Below are 20,781 nucleotides of genomic sequence, written 5' to 3'. Positions count from 1 at the left end.
CACCCATTGATCAGCTCCAGGATGATCGACAGTCTGGAGTTACCTGTAAGTGCTGTGACAGTTAGACGCCTGTGTGAAGCTAATTTATTTGCAAGAATCCCCCGCAAAATCCCTCTGTTAAATAAAAGACGTGTAGAAGAGGTTAGAATTTGCCAAAGAACACATCAACTGGTCTAAAGAGAAATGGAGGAATATTTTGTGGACTGATGAGAGTAAAATTGTTCTTTTTGGGTCCAAGGGCCGCAGACAGTTTGTGAGACGACCCCCAAACTCTGAATTCAAACCACAGTTCACAGTGAAGACAGTGAAGCATGGTGGTGCAAGCATCATGATATGGGCATGTTTCTCCTACTATGGTGTTGGGCCTATATATCGCATACCAGGTATCATGGATCAGTTTGGATATGTCAAAATACTTGAAGAGGTCATGTTGCCTTATGCTGAAGAGGACATGCCCTTGAAATGGGTGTTTCAACAAGACAATGACCCCAAGCACACTAGTAAACCCGCAAAATCTTGGTTCCAAACCAACAAAATTAATGCCTCGTAGATGTGAAGAAATTATGAAAAACTGTGGTTATACAACTAAATACTAGTTTAGTGATTCACAGGATTTCTAAAAACGCAGTTTGAACATAATAGTTTTGAGTTTGTAGCATCAACAGCAGATGCCGCTATTATTGTGAACACCCCCTTTTCTACTTTTTTTTTTTTTTTTTTACTAATAGCCCAATTTCATAGCCTTAAGAGTGTGCATATCAGGAATGCTTGGTCTTGTTGGATTTGTGATAATCTACTGAATCTACTGGTACCTTGTTTCTCATGTAACAATAAGAAATATACTCAAAACCTGGATTAACCTTTTTAGTCACATAGCACTACTATTATTATGAACACTACTATATATATATATATATATATATATATATATATATATATAAATATACACACACACACACACACACACACAAGGTCTGTGATGAGCAGGGGTGGTGGCCAAGTGGTTCAGGATTGTGCATCCATACCAAATTATGATTTTAATATTTAAAGCCTAACATCAGCACAGGTTCTGTGCATATGTTGCTTGTGCTAACCAGTATGGTGGCAAAAATTGTGCTACTGTTTAATTAAATGTGTAAAATCATGAATTTGAGTTTTTCTAGTTTCATTTGTTTATTTGTCAGAGTAAATAAACCGAAAATGTCAGCTTTTATTAAAAGCTGTTTGAAGCCCCCTGTACTTTTATTCTCAGCAATTAATTTATTTTTAACTAACCAATCAATTTAATTTAATTGTGACAATATCATTTTCATTATTAATTCAAATTATATCATAGTTATCAGTGTGCTTGATGATTGATTTTTCCATATTGACCCTGAAAAACACTTACCAGTTCAATTCTTCAAGAAGTAGTAGAAGCATAGAGAGCTAAAAGAAATGTTTGTATCCACAGGGGAAGAATATCAAGTCTTGTGGATCGGGTTAGTGTTAGGGCTAATAAATCGGCCGTACCCATAGAAGCTCAAGGAAAAGGGATGGCACCTAGGCTGTCACATGACAATAATTCCCTAATCAGAGGCATACCTATAGCTAATGCTTTTCAGAAAATGTTGGTTATTGATACAATTATAATTATGGTCATGCTAAGCACTGGGACAGTCTATCATGAAACAACCTTATCAACACTTGAATTACTTCTTCTTTTTTTTTTATTCCGCAGTTAGAAAATGTTAGGAACTTAGGCTGAAAATGTAGAACTTTGAATGATAAATGGTATTTTGTGGTGGGCTACTGATATTCTCCAGGGGGGCTACAGCCCCATCTGCCCAACTTAAAGCCGCCTATGTGTATAAGGCTGTTTATATTCTCTCACATCTTGGTATCACAAAATTGCTTGCTTCAGTTTGGTTGGACAGTTTTGTGTATATTATCCTACTATTTTATTTATTTATTTATTTCTCTAATAAAGTGGGGAGAAAAAAGGCTTGCAGAAGATGAGAACAGAGTGATGGTTTCTTCCAAATCCAGTTACAACAGCTCGAGTGTTGTGTAAATTCACTTCCTCCGTGAAAGGAAATTATTCTTGGGGCCAAACTGACCTTTTTTTCCCAGTATAAGAGGCAGCTTTGTGCTGTTAATTGCTTTTTGAGGGGGTTTTGCTGCTGAAATAATCATAATAATGCCCCCGGCTGTGCTGCAGTTTGAACGCCTGCTGGCGGTTAGTGGAACTGCACCACTGTCAGGAAGCGACGAGTGCAGCTCGTCTGTCCAGCTCAGCCAGGGAGGACGCTTCAACTTGGTAATTGCCTTTTTCTTTCCTAACAGTGTGCGGATTTTTATTTTTATCTCATAGCTAAAGCATCCCTGCCGGTTGGTGTAGCTCACTCTGTGTTATCTGCTTCTTCTTCGCTTGTTTTTATTTCTGTCTCGTTAGCAGCAGCCGCGGCCGATAACATCATTTAAAAAAAAAAAAAATCTTTTTTATGCTGATACGCAACAGACGTTGTATATATCTCATTTTACTGTGGAACTACGTTAAAATATTTCCGTACTTGGTTGTGTTAAAGTCGAGGGTTGGAAGGATATATTTTTAAAAAAGAAGCTCGCGCCGCTTTAAGGTAAGCTAATGTGCTCCTCTTCGGTAGGGAAAAATGAGTGAAAAGAACAGGAGAGAGACGACTGTTTGACGTTTAAACACCCGTATTTTATGTGTGTCGGTGGTAGCGCTGAGTCACGGCCGCGCAAACTGTTGAAGGATTAAAATAGTTTGAGTGTTAGAAGGGTTTTTTTTTTTTTCGGCGACATACTTGGCTGTTTTTGATCTGCAGTGCGGTAGGCGTGGCTAACTCTGGATCCTCTTTTAGCATCCTCACATCCTGCTACGGGATGCAAAGGCCGGCGTCTGACTTGACAATTTAATTAAAATGCACAGTAAGCTCTTGTTGCAGCAACACTGAGGCCTTCTTTGCACGATCTCGGAGTTTTTTCAGTGAGCTGCACGGATTGTGTTTGAAGCCAGTTCATACCATCCTGTCATTTATGGAACTTCTTCAAAAAGCTAATATGGGTGACAGAGGGACCTTAAAAGCTGAAATACTGCAGAAACTGAGGTGTTGCATCCTTAGAAAAACATAAAAATTAATTTCAGACTTCTAAGAAATTTCCTGTTTGTGTGCCTGCTGCTTTAAATCAGGGGGCACATGCCTCCATCTCTTTCTAGTCAATGTGTGGGTGTGTTGCACTGAACAAGTGGCCCGTTGGGCGTGGCAGTTGTGCAGCTGTGCACACACACCATAGGAACCACAGGCTGGTTAGAAATGAAAAAGGCATTGTGCTGTGGTATCCCTGGTAGAGGTCTGGGACCACGCGATGGGCCATGGTATCCCTGGTAGAGGTCTGGGACCACGCGATGGGCCATGGTATCCCTGGCAGAGGTCTGGGACCACGCGATGGGCCATGGTATCCCTGGCAGAGGTCTGGGACCACGCGATGGGCCATGGTATCCCTGGCAGAGGTCTGGGACCACGCGATGGGCCATGGTATCCCTGGTAGAGGTCTGGGACCACGCGATGGGCCATGGTATCCCTGGTAGAGGTCTGGGACCCTGCGCTCTGCCATAGTATCCCTGGTAGAGGTCTGGGACCCTGTGCTCTGCCATAGTATCCCTGGTAGAGGTCTGGGACCCTGCGCTCTGCCATGGTATCCCTGGTAGAGGTCTGGGACCACGCGATGGGCCATGGTATCCCTGGCAGAGGTCTGGGACCACGCGCTCTGCCATGGTATCCCCGGTAGAGGTCTGGGACCACGCGCTCTGCCATGGTATCCCCGGTAGAGGTCTGGGACCACGCGCTCTGCCATGGTATCCCCGGTAGCGGTCTGGGACCACGCGCTCTGCCATGGTATCCCCGGTAGAGGTCTGGGACCACGCGCTCTGCCATGGTATCCCCGGTAGCGGTCTGGGACCACGCGCTCTGCCATGGTATCCCCGGTAGAGGTCTGGGACCACGCGCTCTGCCATGGTATCCCCGGTAGAGGTCTGGGACCACGCGCTCTGCCATGGTATCCCCGGTAGAGGTCTGGGACCATGCTGTTTCCTCTACGCTGTCCAGCACATTATGGAACTGCCCTGGTTCCAACTGGACAACAGGTCTAACCACACCACTTGAAACTAGCCAGCTATATACAGAAGCCACGTGAAATGTTGGTGTTCCCGTGTCCTTGTCCAGTTGCTGGGGTCCTCATCACATAGGTGCCTGCTTGCTGGATCAGGCCCAGTGAAGTGTGCCACCTGGCTAAGATGTTGTAGGTGATGTTCCCTTACAATGCAAATGGTACTATTAATATGAGGTCTCCTTAAATAACCAACTTGTTTCAGCAGTACCCAAGGATTCTCTGAGGTGACCTAGTACCAAAGACATCCAGTTGTCATCTAAGGTCACTAATTAGTGGCCAAGTCTCACACCCATACACAGTAGGCCAAGACAGGAAGCACCATGACACTAAAGACTTGGACCTTTACAAAAGTGTCGGCATCACCAGACACGTCTGTCTAGTCAACTCATGACAGCATAAAATTTTCTCAGACGTCTGTCGATCTCAAAAGGCGAGGACCCAAAAACATGAATGCTGCTGCGACAATAAGTGGCTTTCCCTACAAGTTAGTCACTTTAAGTGCACACACAATAGTACTGCATAAAGTATGTTGTGAAAGAACCGTACGTAACAACTGAGAGGTCTCAAATCCAGCCAAAATATATTTCAAGTGTCATTTTCTCTTGTCAGTTACACTGGAGATGTTTATGCAAAGCTTTTGAGAGAAGTCACAACGGCCCTGAGGCTTACTGTGCATCTGGGAATTATTCACAGCCAGTTCACTTTTTCCACATTTTGTTATGTTACAGTCTTATTCCAAAATGGAGTAAATTCATGTTTCCCCTCAAAATTCAACTCACAACACTCCATAATGACAACATGAAAAAAGTTTTTCTTTTTCAAAGTTTTTGTAAATTTATTTAAAAAAAAAACAAAAAACAAAGAAATCACGTGTACATACAAGTACTGTAAGTATTCACATCCTTTGTACATGCTTCACTGTAGGGATGGTGCCTGGTTTCCTCCAAACATGACACTTGTCGTAAAGGGTAGGGAATTATCACAGTGAAGTAGTCACATTCCTAAACTACTGATAACCTGCTGTTTAACCTCTGATGGTGGATATTGTGGTGTATTTTGTGTTTAATGTTCCAGGTGAATATTTGGCAATGGTTTGACACTTATATGACACTTATGTGTTGGTAGTGTTGTTAATTTCTTATCAATCAATCAATCATTCAATCAAATGACACCTGCCATTCACACCAAAGAGTTCAATCTGTGTCTCATCAAATCAGAGAATTTTATTTCTCCTGGTCTGAGAGTCCTTCAGGTGCCTTTTGCCAAACTCCAGGTGGGCTGCATTGTGCCTTTTACTAAGGAGTGGCTTCCGTCTGGCCACTCTACCATACAGGCCTGATTGATGGATTGCTGCAGAGATGGTTGTCCTTCTGGAAGGTTCTCCTCTCTCCATGGAGGAATGCTGGAGCTCTGACAGAGTGACCATAGGGTTCTTGGTCACCTCCCTGATTAAGGCCCTTCTCCACTGATTGCTTAGTTTAGATGGGCGGCCAGCTCTAGGAAGAGTCCTGGTGGATCTGAACTTCTTCCATTTACGGCTGAAACGAGTCCACTGTGCTCTCTACTTTTAAGTTTAGGCTTAAAACTTTCCTTTTTGCTAAAGCTTATAGTTAGGGCTGGATCAGGTGACCCTGAACCATCCCTTAGTTATGCTGCTATAGACGTAGACTGCTGGGGGGTTCCCATGATGCACTGTTTCTTTCTCTTTTTGCTCTGTATGCACCACTCTGCATTTAATCATTAGTGATCGATCTCTGCTCCCCTCCACAGCATGTCTTTTTCCTGGTTCTCTCCCTCAGCCCCAACCAGTCCCAGCAGAAGACTGCCCCTCCCTGAGCCTGGTTCTGCTGGAGGTTTCTTCCTGTTAAAAGGGAGTTTTTCCTTCCCACTGTAGCCAAGTGCTTGCTCACAGGGGGTCGTTTTGACCGTTGGGGTTTTACATAATTATTGTATGGCCTTGCCTTACAATATAAAGCGCCTTGGGGCAACTGTTTGTTGTGATTTGGCGCTATATAAAAAAAAAATTGATTGAATTGATTGATTGGGACCTTCAAAGCAGCAGAAATGTTTCTGTATCCTTCCCCAGATTTGTGCCTCGAGACAATCTTACCTCGGGGGTCTACAGACAATTTCTTTGAGTTCATGCTTGGTTTGTGCTTTGACTGTCAACTGTGGGACCTTATATGTAGACAGGTGTGTCTTTCCAAATCAGGTCCACTCAACTGAATTTACCCCAGGTGGACTCCAATTAAGCTGTAGAAACATCTCAAGGATGATCAGTGGAAACAGGAGGCACCTGAGCTCATTTTTGAGCTCCATGGCAAATGCTGTGAATTATTGTGTATGTGTGGTTTCTTTGTTTAGTTTTTTTTTGTTGTTGTTTTTTTCCACATTGTCATTATGGGGTATTGTGTGTTGAATTTTGAGGAAAAAATGAATTTCATCAGTTTTGGAATAAGGCTGTAAACCTAACAAAATGTGGAAAAAGTGAAGCACTGTGAATACCTTCGAGAGAGAGAGAGAGAGAGAGAGATCGAGAGAGAGAGAATGAATGAATGAATGAAGTGCACAGCCGAAACAGTCAAGTATACAAATGCTAGTTGATCTCTCTTGTACTGTATGTCCCAGAATAGCTTGGTAATAGAAACACTAATGATAAGAATGTAAACACAGAAATTATAGCATCAGCAAAATGCTCTCTGTTCCATTTGTTTTTGATGTCACTTCCACATCTCCAAATGCATGTGGACTTGGAAAATCATTATCTACATCAGCGAATACAAGATAATATGCAGAGGAAAAACTTACTGCTCTGACCTTTTGAACATTATACATACACAGTTTGCACATTTCTTTTGAAACCACTAAAGGATGCTCACAGCAGTGTGCATCTCTTTTAAGGCTGCACTGTTCAAATGGTGTAGTCACAAGCCTCTGTTTTGATCATGTTAAAAACAGTGTCTTCACTCGTCACACGGTCTTCCCTTACACACTACTAACTTGTCACTCACATGCTGTCTGCATGACAGGCTGAAAAGCACCAGGGTGTTCAGAAACTCCAAATATTTCATAAAATGGAAGAAAACTGAGACAAACTTGCTGAAACACTGACCGAGAAACAGCAGGCAGCGCATTACATTAACTGCCATGCACATGCACAGCGGTCTCGTGGCCACCATTGCCCCTCCCTGGCTGCAATACTCTGAGAAATTTTTGGACGCCTTTTATCCAGCTGCTTTTTTCTTATTTTGGCTGTGTACATTTGCGAACGTTACATGACATCACACAATTCGAAACAAAGCTTGTAGTGGGAAGTACTCATAATCTTCAAAGCCTGCTTTGAATCAAAGCTCTACAGACTAAGTTGCGATAGCTGGTTATCAATTGACAATGTAAGATATCAAAGTAACGTTAAATAGTCCACTGTCTTAGCAGGCATCTGTGCTGCTGGCTGGCGATTTTTTTTTTTTTTTTTTTTTTTTTCTACAACTTTTAAATTGGCAATTAATATGTAATCTGCTAATATATATAATATAGTATTTTATAATGTGTTATTATGTGTGGAAGTTGTAGTGAGATATATGATGCCCCAGAGTGTGGGTAAATATGAAAACAGGTTTTCAAATCCTAATTTATTTATTTTTTTACTCTTCATGAGTGTTGGCGTAATGCACATAATCATTTGTATATAAAATTACAGTAAGTAAATGGGAATTGAAGTCTTCCAGTCAAGCGTACATTACATATAGCTGTCATGGATTCTTTAAATATAAATATGGACATTCTGTAGTTGAAAGCTCTCTGAGAGCTGGATCCACTCAGCAGAGGAGTCTCATTTGAGTGTCCATACCAACTACATGGTATCTCGTTGCACTGGAGCTGGATTTGTGTAACAGCTGCAGCCACACACAGGGGACATGTCATATACAGTAGATCAAATCAGGACGGGCCCTGCCACGTCCAGAACACACACACTCTAGCTCTTTGGTTTGGGGGGGACTAAGGAGGCGGGGTTGGGCCCAGCTGTGTTGTACTCTGGCTAATGGTAGTCTGCACAGATGGTGGCACCTCATCCTTGTGTGCACATGTAATTGCAGATGGTTCTTAAAAACAGGCTAAAGCACACTAGGAAACACTAAAACCATTGGTGTCGGTGATCATTTGTAACACTTGAAAGCCTCTGCTGACCTTTTTATTATTGGCAGGAATATTCAGTGAATTGAATCATCTCACATTTAAGCTTGATTCTGTCAAATTGGTGAGAACAAACTGGGACATGATTGCTGTAATGTTACGGGCGGGGGGGGGGGGGGGGGGGGGGTCTTGTGCTATTTTGTCTGTTTTGGCACACATTGCTAGCATTAGCCCTGTCATTTGCTTCATGGTATAGTTGCACATATTTTGGAATTTCAACCATTTTTTTCCCCCCCTTTGTCCTTGAAGGGGAATTAAGTGGTTATTGCATCCATCCATTCATCCATCTATTTTCTTCGGGTTGCGGGGGCAGCAGCTCAAGCAAAGCCGCCCAGACCTCCCGATCCACACACACCTCCCCCAGCTCCTCCGGGGGAACCCCAAGTCGTTCCCAAGCCAGCCGAGAGATGTAGTCCCTCCAGCATGTCCTGGGTCTTCCCCGGGGCCTCCTCTCAATGGGACGTGCCCGGAACACCTCTCCAGCGAGGCGTCCAGGGGGCATCCAGAAAAGATACCCGAGCCACCTCAACTGACTCCTTTCGACGTGGAGGAGCAGCGGCTCGTCTCCGAGCTCCTTCCAAGTGGCCGAGCTCCTCACCCTATCTCTAAGGGAGCACCCAGCCGCCCTGCGGCGGAAACTCATCTCGGCCGCTTGTACCACCGGCCTACAAGCGGTCGGTGGTTATTGCACATTTCTACAATTCCTGTGCTTATTTTACTAGCATTTAGAGCCCGACCGATTATGGATTTTTTTTTTAGACCGATGCCGATAACAATATTTGGATGGAAAAAAAATGCAGATAATCAATAATCGGCTGTTTTGCTGATAGCCGATAAATCAGCCGATATATATATATATATATATATATATATATATATATATATATATATATATATATATATATATATATATATATATATATATGAATAAAATGTTCTTTTTTGGACCCTTAACAAAAAAGCTTTGTCCTCATATTGATTAACTTTATAACTGTTAAGGATTTTATATATATATATGTTATCACTGTTAAACATTTGTACCTTTTGTCTTCTTTCTGATGAGAACGGTGTTGTGAATGTTTGGAGGAGAAAATACCCAACAATAACAGAGAAGAATTTTCAAGTTCAAAAAATGCAATCAAGAATTAAACCTTTGTGAAATTAGCAAATACATATCCTTAAAAAGAGTTGTGAAATACATCTGATCTTGTACCTCTTGTTGCTGCAACTTAGATATAGGTTCAGGATAAGGATATAGATCCTTATAAGGGTGATTATTTAACTACGGGCACTATTGGCCTTGTAAATGTAATTTCCACCACACCATTGCCTTACAATATAAAGCACCTTGGGGCAACTGTTTGTTGTGATTTGGCGCTATATACATGTGCTCTGATGTCACTGTTTATCTCCATAGAAACTACCCAAACAATCTTTCATACAAACTGTTTAAAGGGACATTACAGTGTTGTGGTGGAAATTATGGCAATAGTGTGGGACAACTACATTTTGTTTAAAAAAGTCACAACAGTTGTATGACATTGAATACCCCAATTATGTTTTGATTATTTTATTCAGAGATATTTTAAAACATTAGAAAAAACGTTTCTTTACCATTCATTTTTATCATTGAAGATCAAAAGTCTGGGTGTGGGACAAGCACAAAACGGCAATATTTGCATATAATGATGCTGAAAAAAGGTGAAAAAGTCATCATAGACTACTAGAACAAATTTCTTAACACACTTTCATTGTAAAGATAACTATAAAAGTGTGAAATTTCACCTTTTTTCTGTTTTTCATACAGTATGATCAAAGGACATAATAAGTGCCCGTAGTCTAAGAATCACCCATAAACTTACTTGTATGCTTTTGTCAGCCGATCAGTGCAGTTTGTGACGGCGAACTACGGGGGCCAGTGATGAAGACATTTAAGCAGGGGTGTAAGCAGCTCTCAGTTGAATGGAGTCAGAGCTCCAGCTACTGGACAAATGATGCAAGGACATTTTACATTGCCGGCACAAACATTATTTCAGTAACTGTTCTGTTTATGACAAATTATCAGCGTTCTATCAACAAAATTTCGGCCGATAGTGAGTACTTTGAAAAGGGCTTATATCCCCCGATAATGTCAGCCGGCCGATATATCGGTCAGGCTCTACTAGCATTACCCTTTCTGATGTTTTGTGCATGGTCACCATCCTACTCTTCACTCATTGGCTGCACTTTAATAGATTAGCATGTTGGTGCAGTTAAACTTCAACATATCTGATCTTCTGATACGATGCGCTGCATTCTTCTGCAAAAATATGCAGCACATCACATGTACAATAAGGAGATACATGCTAGATATGTTTTGCTGCAATAATATGAACACAGCTTTGGATGTCAGACCAAGGAACAGAATATATTTATTTATTTTATTTAGGCATTTAGCACTACTAAAGCATTTTTAAACTCACGTGACTTAATTCCAACCAAATTACAATCACACTCTGAGGTTCCATGCAAAGTGTCAGTTTGAGAAACAAAGCAGTTTGGGGTTCATTGACTTGCTCATAGACACTCCATTACAAAAACAAGATTACCAGGGGTTCCAATCCCTTGACTGTTTGGTTAATCAACAACGACCAAATCGAACAAATCAGCTATAATTATCAACACCACAGTGCTCTGCTTCGAAGTGTTCTTCACCAGTTCCTCTCGAATTTATGTGCTGTCCCCTCACCCCGTCCAATTATTAATTACATTTGTCTGGAACACAGTGTGGAATATATTCTGTGTGCCAGAGGGTTTCTCAGACCATGTAAAAACAAGATGTGAGTGGCTGAATTACACATGATGTGCATGCTTATTTTACAAACGTCTGATGAGAGATTATGGGGTGTTTCTGTCGGTGTAAGGACTTCCCACACAGCGGGACGTCGTGCAGCGCTTCCAGGCGCCGTCGTCGGCTTGTTTCGACCTGAACACATCCTAATTTAAGGCTTACTTCACCCAGGACGTCGTGAGAGAACAGAGAAGATTCAGAAGAGGCCGGCATGAGGACTTTATGCGGACATTCCACTGTTTAAGGACATTTTGTAATGAAAGACGTGTGCGCAAATTCGCCGAGTCGTTTCCGTGACGACTCGGCAAATCTGTGTGCGCCGCGACAGGAAAAACACCTCCGTGTTGAAAACCATTTGTAAAATTCAGGCGGCTTTTGATGGCTTTCAACAAGTGAGTAACTGAGAAATTGTTTAACAGCTTGGGCATGTTCCAACTTGCCCGTTAAAGTTTCCAACAGAGGTGTTTTTCCTGTCGCGACCCCCCGCGGTCGGGTCCGGCCCGACATGCGACTCTGCCCGCAGGTTCTTTCATTACAAAATGTCCGTTAACAATGGAATGTCCGAATAAACTCCTCATGCTGACTTCTTCTGAAAGTTCTCTGTTCTCTGATGACTTACTGGGTCAACAGAGCCTGAAATGTGGAAGTTTTCAACTTGAAACGGCGAGACGCTGCCGCCTCGAAGCGCAGATTGCCGTCAGGTGCCGTGGGCCGTCCTTACGGCGACACTACCAGACCAAAATCTCTCATCAACCGTTAAAATTTTTACCGAAAACCAGCTGAATTTATCGAATGGTGTCCACTCAGTTGTGCCTTACAGCTTTGGAAAAATTTGATCAAACAAAGCAGCAGTCTCTGAGCCATTCCTAAACGATGAAAAAATCGACGAGAGGGTGGGCCACTCCTCACTCGGACTGCCCACAGGCGAATGACGTAACCGACATGCGTGAAAAAACTCTTGCATGCCCACGAGGGTTCAAGCATGTCTGATGTAATCACACGTGATTCAAATCCATATGGTTTTTGAAAAAAATAAGGTCGGATACTTTTCTAATAGACCTCATGTGTGTGTATGTGTATATATATATGTGTGTGTATATATATATATGTATATATATACACACACACACACTGAGGTTTAGAAGTTGGGCACATGAAAACGAGCTTGTTGCCGTGGCTAAACAAAAGGTCATAGGGCCACTGACCCATCATTCAACTCCTCTGCTGGTTTACTGTCTAGATACAGTGAGCAACGTTAACCTTTAATACTCCTCCTCAATCTAGTAACTGAGTTTTTGTTTTAAAAAAAAAACTTTTTATTTACAATTCAAAAATAAGTGACTTACTCATCTGTAATATCTGTGAATCTGTTTGAAATTATCTGGGTCATATGATTTAGAGAGCAGGTGGGTAGAAGCACATGTTTCCATCAGCATCGTATTAAGTAAACTTTTGTGACATTTTGCAGAGGAGAAACTTCAGAAATTTTCATTCTTGTCTTCTAATTGATGTAATTTGTATCTTGTACTCTGTTAACATGGAATATCCCTTAATTTTATTTTTTATAGAAATGGGATTTGAGGGCACTAAATGCTGAATACAGCTGTCTGAATGTATAATGCATGTGCGAGTCCATGATGTGAAGCACACACAAAGCCGCTGTGTTGGGTGTTTGTCTGGCACTGTGAAGAGTGCCTGTCACCACTGACTGAACTTATTCTTCCTCTTTTTCTATAGTGTTAAGATTTTCCTTTCCTCTAGCCCTTCCATAGTTCCTGTTTCATCGGGCGTTAAGAACAGCACGGGCTCGTTGTGTACCCTTTTTGTTGTGATCGCTATTTTTCTGCTGAGCCTGCCACCCAAGACATTAGTCCACCCAAGGATTATAGTCCACTGAAGCACCAGCTTTCTAAACTTGGGGGAAACGTTTTACTCTGAAATCCGGCATTAAAATTCTTATGTCATTTACTGTACATTGGGTCTCGTGTGAACTCAAACCTGTCATCTTGATTTGGTTGTGTCAGCGTTTTAGTGCCTCAGAATGGGGTGGGGGGGGCTCTGAATTGATGGAAAATGTTTCATCCCCATGTTGGGTTCAGTGACCCCATGTTTGTTGCATGTGACCTCTGTAAGTGCCCGAGTTTGGAGATGCTCAAGGGGATCAGTTTGATTTCTGAGAGCAACTTCTGCATCGCTTTTATTCGACTTTAATTCTGATCCCATTAAACATTAACAGCCCTCTGTTCTAATTGTTGGCTCTTGGCAAAGCTGGTAATCCTGTTTTAAATATTAAGTCCATAGTTTCAAGTTACTGCTCATTATCACAAAGTAAATATGCTCGACTTTGAAAAAGACCTGTTGCCTCTATTTAATAATGTTGCTATTGTACATTGAAATAAGCATTAATACCAAATTGTTTTTGAAAGTTGAGGATTAAGGATGTTTCGTACGCCTGGTTACCTACTCCAAATTGTAAAATATCATATATTCTTGTAGGAGTTCTAAGTGTCAATGAGCACATTTACATGACCACAGCAGTCAGATAACTATAATAATCCGATCTCTTGCGTTTACATTAGGGCTGCCACAAACAATTATTTTGTTAATCAACTAGTCACCAATTATTATTGCGATTAGTCAACTAATCTTAAACTGTGGTTTATTGCACCAGCATGCCGTTGCTCTTATATAACCATCATTAGCTTCAAGCTTGAAGTGTTTAAGGTATGTGCGACCTAAAAATAAAGACAATTAAGATGATAGTTCATTCAACTTTTACTTGGTAACAGAGTCATCTTCTGAAGAGGAACTTTTTTTTTTTTCACACTGCAATGTAGCATTGTAAAATATTAGCGTCATCACACTTACTATTCAAACATGATATCACTGTTATAACATTACAGCAAACACATAACATGTGTGCTAAGGCTAATGAAATCGTCATCGTTAATGTTAACTTTTACAGCTATCAGTATAACTAAGTAGCTCACTATTGATGAGAATGTTAGCGAATAGTCAATTAGCTAACCGAGACAACTGTCCCTTTTTCTCAGCATCTGAATCAGCCACAACGTGCTTTCTTTTGAGATGCTCCTGCATCGCTGTTGTACTGCCATGGAAGGCAAGTCCTGCCTTGCAGATTTTGCATTCGGGTCGGTCACAATCAAGGCTATAGATACAAAATACAGATGTTATATCAGAAACACTAAATCATATGTCACGAAGTTGTACTTTTGCTTTTAGCATCTGCATATGAAAAAAACTTCATGTTGCCGAAAAAATGGTTTGATTAATCCTAATATTTAACAAGTTATGACCAGAAACGTGGTGCATTTTTAAATTAAATTAGGCGTTATTCTGTGTCACTTTAAAATTGATGCAGCATGTTTTATTGTATAACAATAAATGTGTGGTAGTCTTTTATGTAAATGTTTTTCGATGATATAAACAAATATCTGTTTTCTATTTTCAGAAAATTTCATCAATTTCGGGTGATCCGAGAGACAGCTACATAGTTTTACAGAAAGTGAGTTACACCATTGTAAAATTTCATTTTCAAGACAATATTGAATGGAAATGCTGAATGAAAACAATAAAAAGTCATCCTTTGGTCTTTAAATAATGTTATTTGAAGTCTCAAGGGGTGTCTAAAAAAAATAAACAAAAAGATTTAATGCGGCCAGAGCAATATTTTGTTTTTGGCGATGATCGCACTGCATGGTGTCTGATATTCAGAAAATCCTGTAGAGTCCGTGACATACCTCTATTTAAAAATAATAGCATGGTGAATGTAACGTAGGTAGTTTTATTGTCCTATGTTAGGATAATTAGAGGATATAAGTTGAATGGAATAAATAATTAGGTCCTATACCTGTTATGATGAAGGCTATAGGTAGCACCGTGTCACGGACTCTACGTGTGTAGAGTCCGTGACATACAGTTTTAAAATAGTACATGGATGATTCTGAGTATTCATGATGAAGTGCTCTATCTATATTGAAGAATACAGTTTAAGCCTTATAACCAAAACATATACCAATTTTTTTTTTTTAAGTAAATAGTAAAATAAATGACTCTTGTAATAAGGATATCCTTTCTATTGTAGAGTCCGTGAAGGTCAAAATGTGACTTTGCCTCTTCGTCTTAATATTGTCACCAAAAAAAATTGGCTAGAGATACATGAATAAAATTTTGGATTATATTGCACTAGACATTGGTCTTCATAATGGGTCTCAATTCAAAGAAAAATACTTACTTTTGATTTTTGTCTTAAGGTGACACACCTTAAGATACTTTGATTGTGACTGACCCGTCTGCATGTTTTTCTCTTTAATTTGGTTAAAATGTTCCCAAACTTTTGAGCTCCGTTGCCGGCTAGTCATGATATTGTTTGGGAATAACTTTTCCAGTGACATCATGGCTGACACGGATTACCGCGACTGCACATGTGCGTCAAGGACAGAAAGGCAGCAGAAGATACAGCAGTAGTTTTGAGAGAAAAACAAAGCTTCAAAAACTAAACGATGACGTTGATTATTAAATTAGTCACTAATGATTTTGATAATCAACATAATCGTGACTAGTGGACTAATTGTGGCAGCCTTAGTTTACATGCACTTCAGTAATGCAATAATCAGAAAAACATGGTTTACATGATTTCAGTCCACAAGTTGGATTTCTTTGGAAGTGGAGAAAGGGCAGTTCTTGAAAAAAAAATAGCATACCCTATAGAGAAAAGACAGCACTCTCTCACTCAGGGAGGAGATTCACAGAGTTGATGTCCTCGCACACAAAATATGACGTCATGCTTTTAGGAAACTCCACTCAACAATTTGCTCTTCAGAACGTTGAAATAACACACAGGGACGCTGAAGCACATTTGTGTGTCCTGGTATTTTTTTTGGGGGGGGGGTCACAACGGACTCTCAGATGTTTGTGATCTGAGCCCTGATGAGACAGCAATGCATCTCGCTGCACCTCTGAAAATGTGAGCGGAAGTTGCTTTTACACTTGTGCAAATGAAATAGAATGAAATAAATCTGATTAATGGTTTACATGTACTGAATTTGAGTACTGGGGAGAAACCCAGGTGTGTTAATCAGATTTCTCATCATCAGATAATGGTCATTATTGGATAAAGTACATCTGATTTTGCTGTTTACATGACCACTTAATAATTAGATGACGGGCAATAAAAAGATGGCAACTGGATTTTTATGCACATGTAAACGAGGCCAATTATTCTTCTCGTTCTTGTTGTTGTTTGGGTTTTGTTCTTGTTGGCAGTATTGGAGATCACCTCAGCCCACAGTTTTGGCTTGTTGATCCAGAGGGTGCTGTCCTTGACAACATTCAGAGATCATCTCGCTCTGGAGTAAACATGTTTCCTATAAATAGAGCTCAGAGAAGGACGCCAACAGCAGAATGACAGGCATCTGTAGGACAAACTCCAGACTCTGCTGAGGCCCAGACTGCCACACCCGATAAACCCCACATCACTGCATCAGTGTCCAGTGTGTCATCTGGTATCTTTGGCAAAACAGGCTAGATGTTTCCTTTATTACCCAGTTTTGGGACCTCTTGGGGGGGGTCATATAGTCACTGGTATGGCTGCTGATCACAAGGAGATGGAACGATGGTATGACAAATGTGCTGCTGCAGTTCACATACTTTGGATGGTTGTGTGTAAATAATCTGATGGGGAGCCAAGGAGAGTGTTATGTACGGCAGTAAAGGTATTCACCTACGGTCCTTCTTGCTCAGTTAATAAAACTGTTTCCATGCCTCATAAATAATTGTTCTGTCATGTTTTCTCAGTCTGGTATTAAATGGTGCTTTGAGTGCTGTTCTAAGGTTTATCTTTGCACTGATCATTCTTTGTATACTCAGTAGGGCTGCTTCGAATGTCGTATTCTGGGCTTAAACTATTTGCAGGTAATTGGTGGCAAATAATATAACCTTAGGTGTGTGGGGGCAGGGGGGGCAGCATTGCAACAAAGTTATTCATAATGCTGGTCTACAGCCAGAATGCTACCGAAATAATTGTAGTCAAACTTTACTAATTTTGGGCCACTAAGAAGGAAAATGTTTGAAACTGTTGATTGTCTCTAGTTTTTAAGATATGTTAATACTACGGTACTAAAGGTTAATATATACTGCATTTTGCAGAGTAGAAGTCACACTTTTTGGAAAAAAAAGGCCTCTTGAAGAGGGAAAAACCATATATATATATATATATATATATATATATATATATATATATATATATATATATATATATATATATATATATATATATATATATATATATATATATATATATATATATACAGTAGTGTTCAGAATAATAGTAGTGCTATGTGACTAAAAAGATTAATCCAGGTTTTGAATATATTTCTTACTGTTACATGGGAAACAAGTTACCAGCAGATTCAGTAGATTCACACATATCCAACAAGACCAAGTATTCATGATATGCACACTTGTAAGGCTATGAAATTGGGCTATTAGTAAAAAAAAAAAAAAAAGTAGAAAAGGGGGTGTTCACAATAATAGTAGCATCTGCTGTTGACGCTACAAACTCAAAATTATTATTTTCAAACTGCGTTTTTAGCAATCCTGTGAATCACTAAACTAGTATTTAGTTGTATAACCACAGTTTTTCATGATTTCTTCACATCTGCGAGGCATTAATTTTGTTGGTTTGGAACCAAGATTTTGCTGGTTTACTAGTGTGCTCGGGGTCATTGTCTTGTTGAAACACCCATTTCAAGGGCATGTCCTCTTCAGCATAAGGCAGCATGACCTCTTCAAGTATTTTGACATATCCAAACTGATCCATGATACCTGGTATGCGATATATAGGCCCAACACCATAGTAGGAGAAACATGCCCATATCGTGATGCTTGGACCACCATGCTTCACTGTCTTCACTGTGAACTGTGGCTTGAATTCAGAGTTTGGGGGTCGTCTCACAAACTGTCTGCGGCCCTTGGACCCAAAAAGAACAATTTTACTCTCATCAGTCCACAAAATATTCCTCCATTTCTCTTTAGACCAGTTGATGTGTTCTTTGGCAAATTTTAACCTCTTCTGCACATCTTTTATTTAACAGAGGGACTTTGCAGGGGATTCTTGCAAATAAATTAGCTTCAGACAGGCGTCTTCTAACTGTCACAGCACTTACAGGTAACTCCAGACTGTCTTTGATGATCCTGGAGCTGATCAGTGGGTGAGTCTTTGCCATTCTGGTTATTCGTCTATCCATTTTGATGGTTTTCCATTTTCTTCCACACGTCTCTGGTTTTTTGTCCATTTTAAAGCATTGGAGATCATTGCAGATGAACAGCCTATAATTTCTTGCACCTGCGTATAAGTTTTCCCCTCTCCAATCAACTTTTTAATCAAACTGCGCTGTTCTTCTGAACAATGTCTTGAACGTCCCATTTTCCTCAGGCTTTCAAAGAGAAAAGCATGTTCAACAGGTGCTGGCTTCATCCTTACATAGGCGACACCTGATTCACACCTGTTTGTTCCACAAAATTGACGAACTCACTGACTGAATGCCACACTACTATTATTGTGAACACCCCCTTTTCTACTTTTTTTACTAATAGCCCAATTTCATAGCCTTAAGAGTGTGCATATCATGAATGCTTGGTCTTGTTGGATTTGTGAGAATACTGAATCTACTGGTACCTTGTTTCCCATCTAACAATAAGAAATATACTCAAAACCTGGATTAATCTTTTTAGTCACATAGCACTACTATTATTCTGAAAACTACTATATATATATATATATATATATATATATATATATATATATATATATATATATATAAGGGCATCTGGCGTAAAACCTGTGCCAAATCAACATGCAGATCCACCTTGGATTTGCTGTGGTGACCCCGAGTGCAAACAAGGGAGCAGCCGAAGGGACTTCGCACCGCGCCGGCTGCGTCCCGACACGCGGACCCATCCGCACGTCTTTCATTAATAAAATCTCCTTTAACAGTGGAATGTCCGGATAAACTGCTGATCCTGACCTCTTCTGAAAGTTCTCTGTTCTCTCACGACGTCCTGGGTCAACAGAAGCTTAAATGTGGACGTTTTCAGCTCGAAACAGGCAGACGAGGGCGGCTCAGGGCGCGTCGCGACGTCCCGCTCCGTTGGCAGTCCTTAAAGCGACAGCAACAGTCCATAATCTCTCATCAGCCGTTAAAATTTTCACAGAAAACCAGCTGAATTTCTCGAATGGTGTCCACTTCGATGTGCCTCACAGTTTTTGAAAAAATTTTGATCAAGCAAAGCGTCAGTCTCTCAGGAAGTTCTCAGACAAAGAGATTCCGACGGGAGGGGTGGACCACTCCTCACTCAAAGCCAGCCCACAGGCGAATGACGTAACCGACAGGCATGAAAAAACTCTCGCATGCCCACGAGGGTTCAAGCTTGTCTGATGTACACTCAACAAAAATATAAACGCAACACTTTTGGTTTTGCTCCCATTTTGTATGAGATGAACTCAAAGATCTAAAACTTTTTCCACATATACAATATCACCATTTCTCTCAAATATTGTTCACAAACCAGTCTGAATCTGTGATAGTGAGCACTTCTCCTTTGCTGAGATAATCCATCCCACCTTACAGGTGTGCCATATCAAGATGCTGATTAGACACCATGATTAGTGCACAGGTGTGCCTTAGACTGCCCACAATAAAAGGCCACTCTGAAAGGTGCAGTTTTATCACACAGCACAATGCCACAGATGTCGCAAGATTTGAGGGAGCGTGCAATTGGCATGCTGACAGCAGGAATGTCAACCAGAACTGTTGCTTGTGTATTGAATGTTCATTTCTCTACCATAAGCCGTCTCCAAAGGCGTTTCAGAGAATTTGGCAGTACATCCAACCAGCCTCACAACCGCAGACCACGTGTAACCACACCAGCCCAGGGCCTCCACATCCAGCATGTTCACCTCCAAGATCGTCTGAGACCAGCCACTCAGACAGCTGCTGGAACAATCGGTTTGCATAACCAAAGACTTTCTGCACAAACTGTCAGAAACTGTCTCAGGGAAGCTCATCTGCTTGCTCGTCGTCCTCATCGGGGTCTCGACCTGACTCCAGTTCGTTGTTGTAACCGATTTGAGTGGGCAAATGCTCACATTTGCTGCCGTTTGGCACGTTGGAGAGGTGTTCTCTTCACGGATGATGCGAAGGAGATGTGTTGCACTGCATGAGGCAAATGGTGGTCACACCAGATACTGACTGGTATCCCCCCCCAATAAAACAAAACTGCACCTTTCAGAGTGGCCTTTTATTGTGGGCAGTCTAAGGCACACCTGTGCACTAATCATGGTGTCTAATCAGCATCTTGGTATGGCACACCTGTGAGGTGGGATGGATTATCTCAGCAAAGGAGAAGTGCTCAATATCACAGATTTAGACTGGTTTGTGCACAGTATTTGAGGGAAATGGTGATATTGTGTATGTGGAAAAAGTTTTAGATCGTTGAGTTAATCTCATACAAAATGGGAGCAAAACCAAAAGTGTTGCGTTTATATTTTTGTTGAGTATAAT

General features: G+C 40.9%; 1 protein-coding gene across 2 annotated transcripts in view; it reads left to right on the top strand.

Moving 5' to 3' along the window:
* Window positions 1-2,153: 2,153 nt before the first annotated feature.
* The window catches only part of epb41l3b (erythrocyte membrane protein band 4.1-like 3b), a 97,589-nt gene continuing 78,961 nt past the window's right edge, over window positions 2,154-20,781 (top strand). The window contains exon 1 of one of the 2 annotated variants that reach the window (XM_034184026.1): window positions 2,154-2,299. The gene's annotated coding sequence lies outside the window, so the exon portion shown is untranslated. Of the gene's footprint in view, window positions 2,300-2,481; window positions 2,619-20,781 lie in introns of those variants that run through there. The other variant, XM_034184027.1, reaches the window with a different exon arrangement.

Source organism: Thalassophryne amazonica, chromosome 12 (genome assembly GCF_902500255.1).
Source record: "Thalassophryne amazonica chromosome 12, fThaAma1.1, whole genome shotgun sequence".
NCBI classification, from domain to species: domain Eukaryota; kingdom Metazoa; phylum Chordata; class Actinopteri; order Batrachoidiformes; family Batrachoididae; genus Thalassophryne; species Thalassophryne amazonica.
This window is presented reverse-complemented; position numbering and strand designations above follow the sequence as displayed.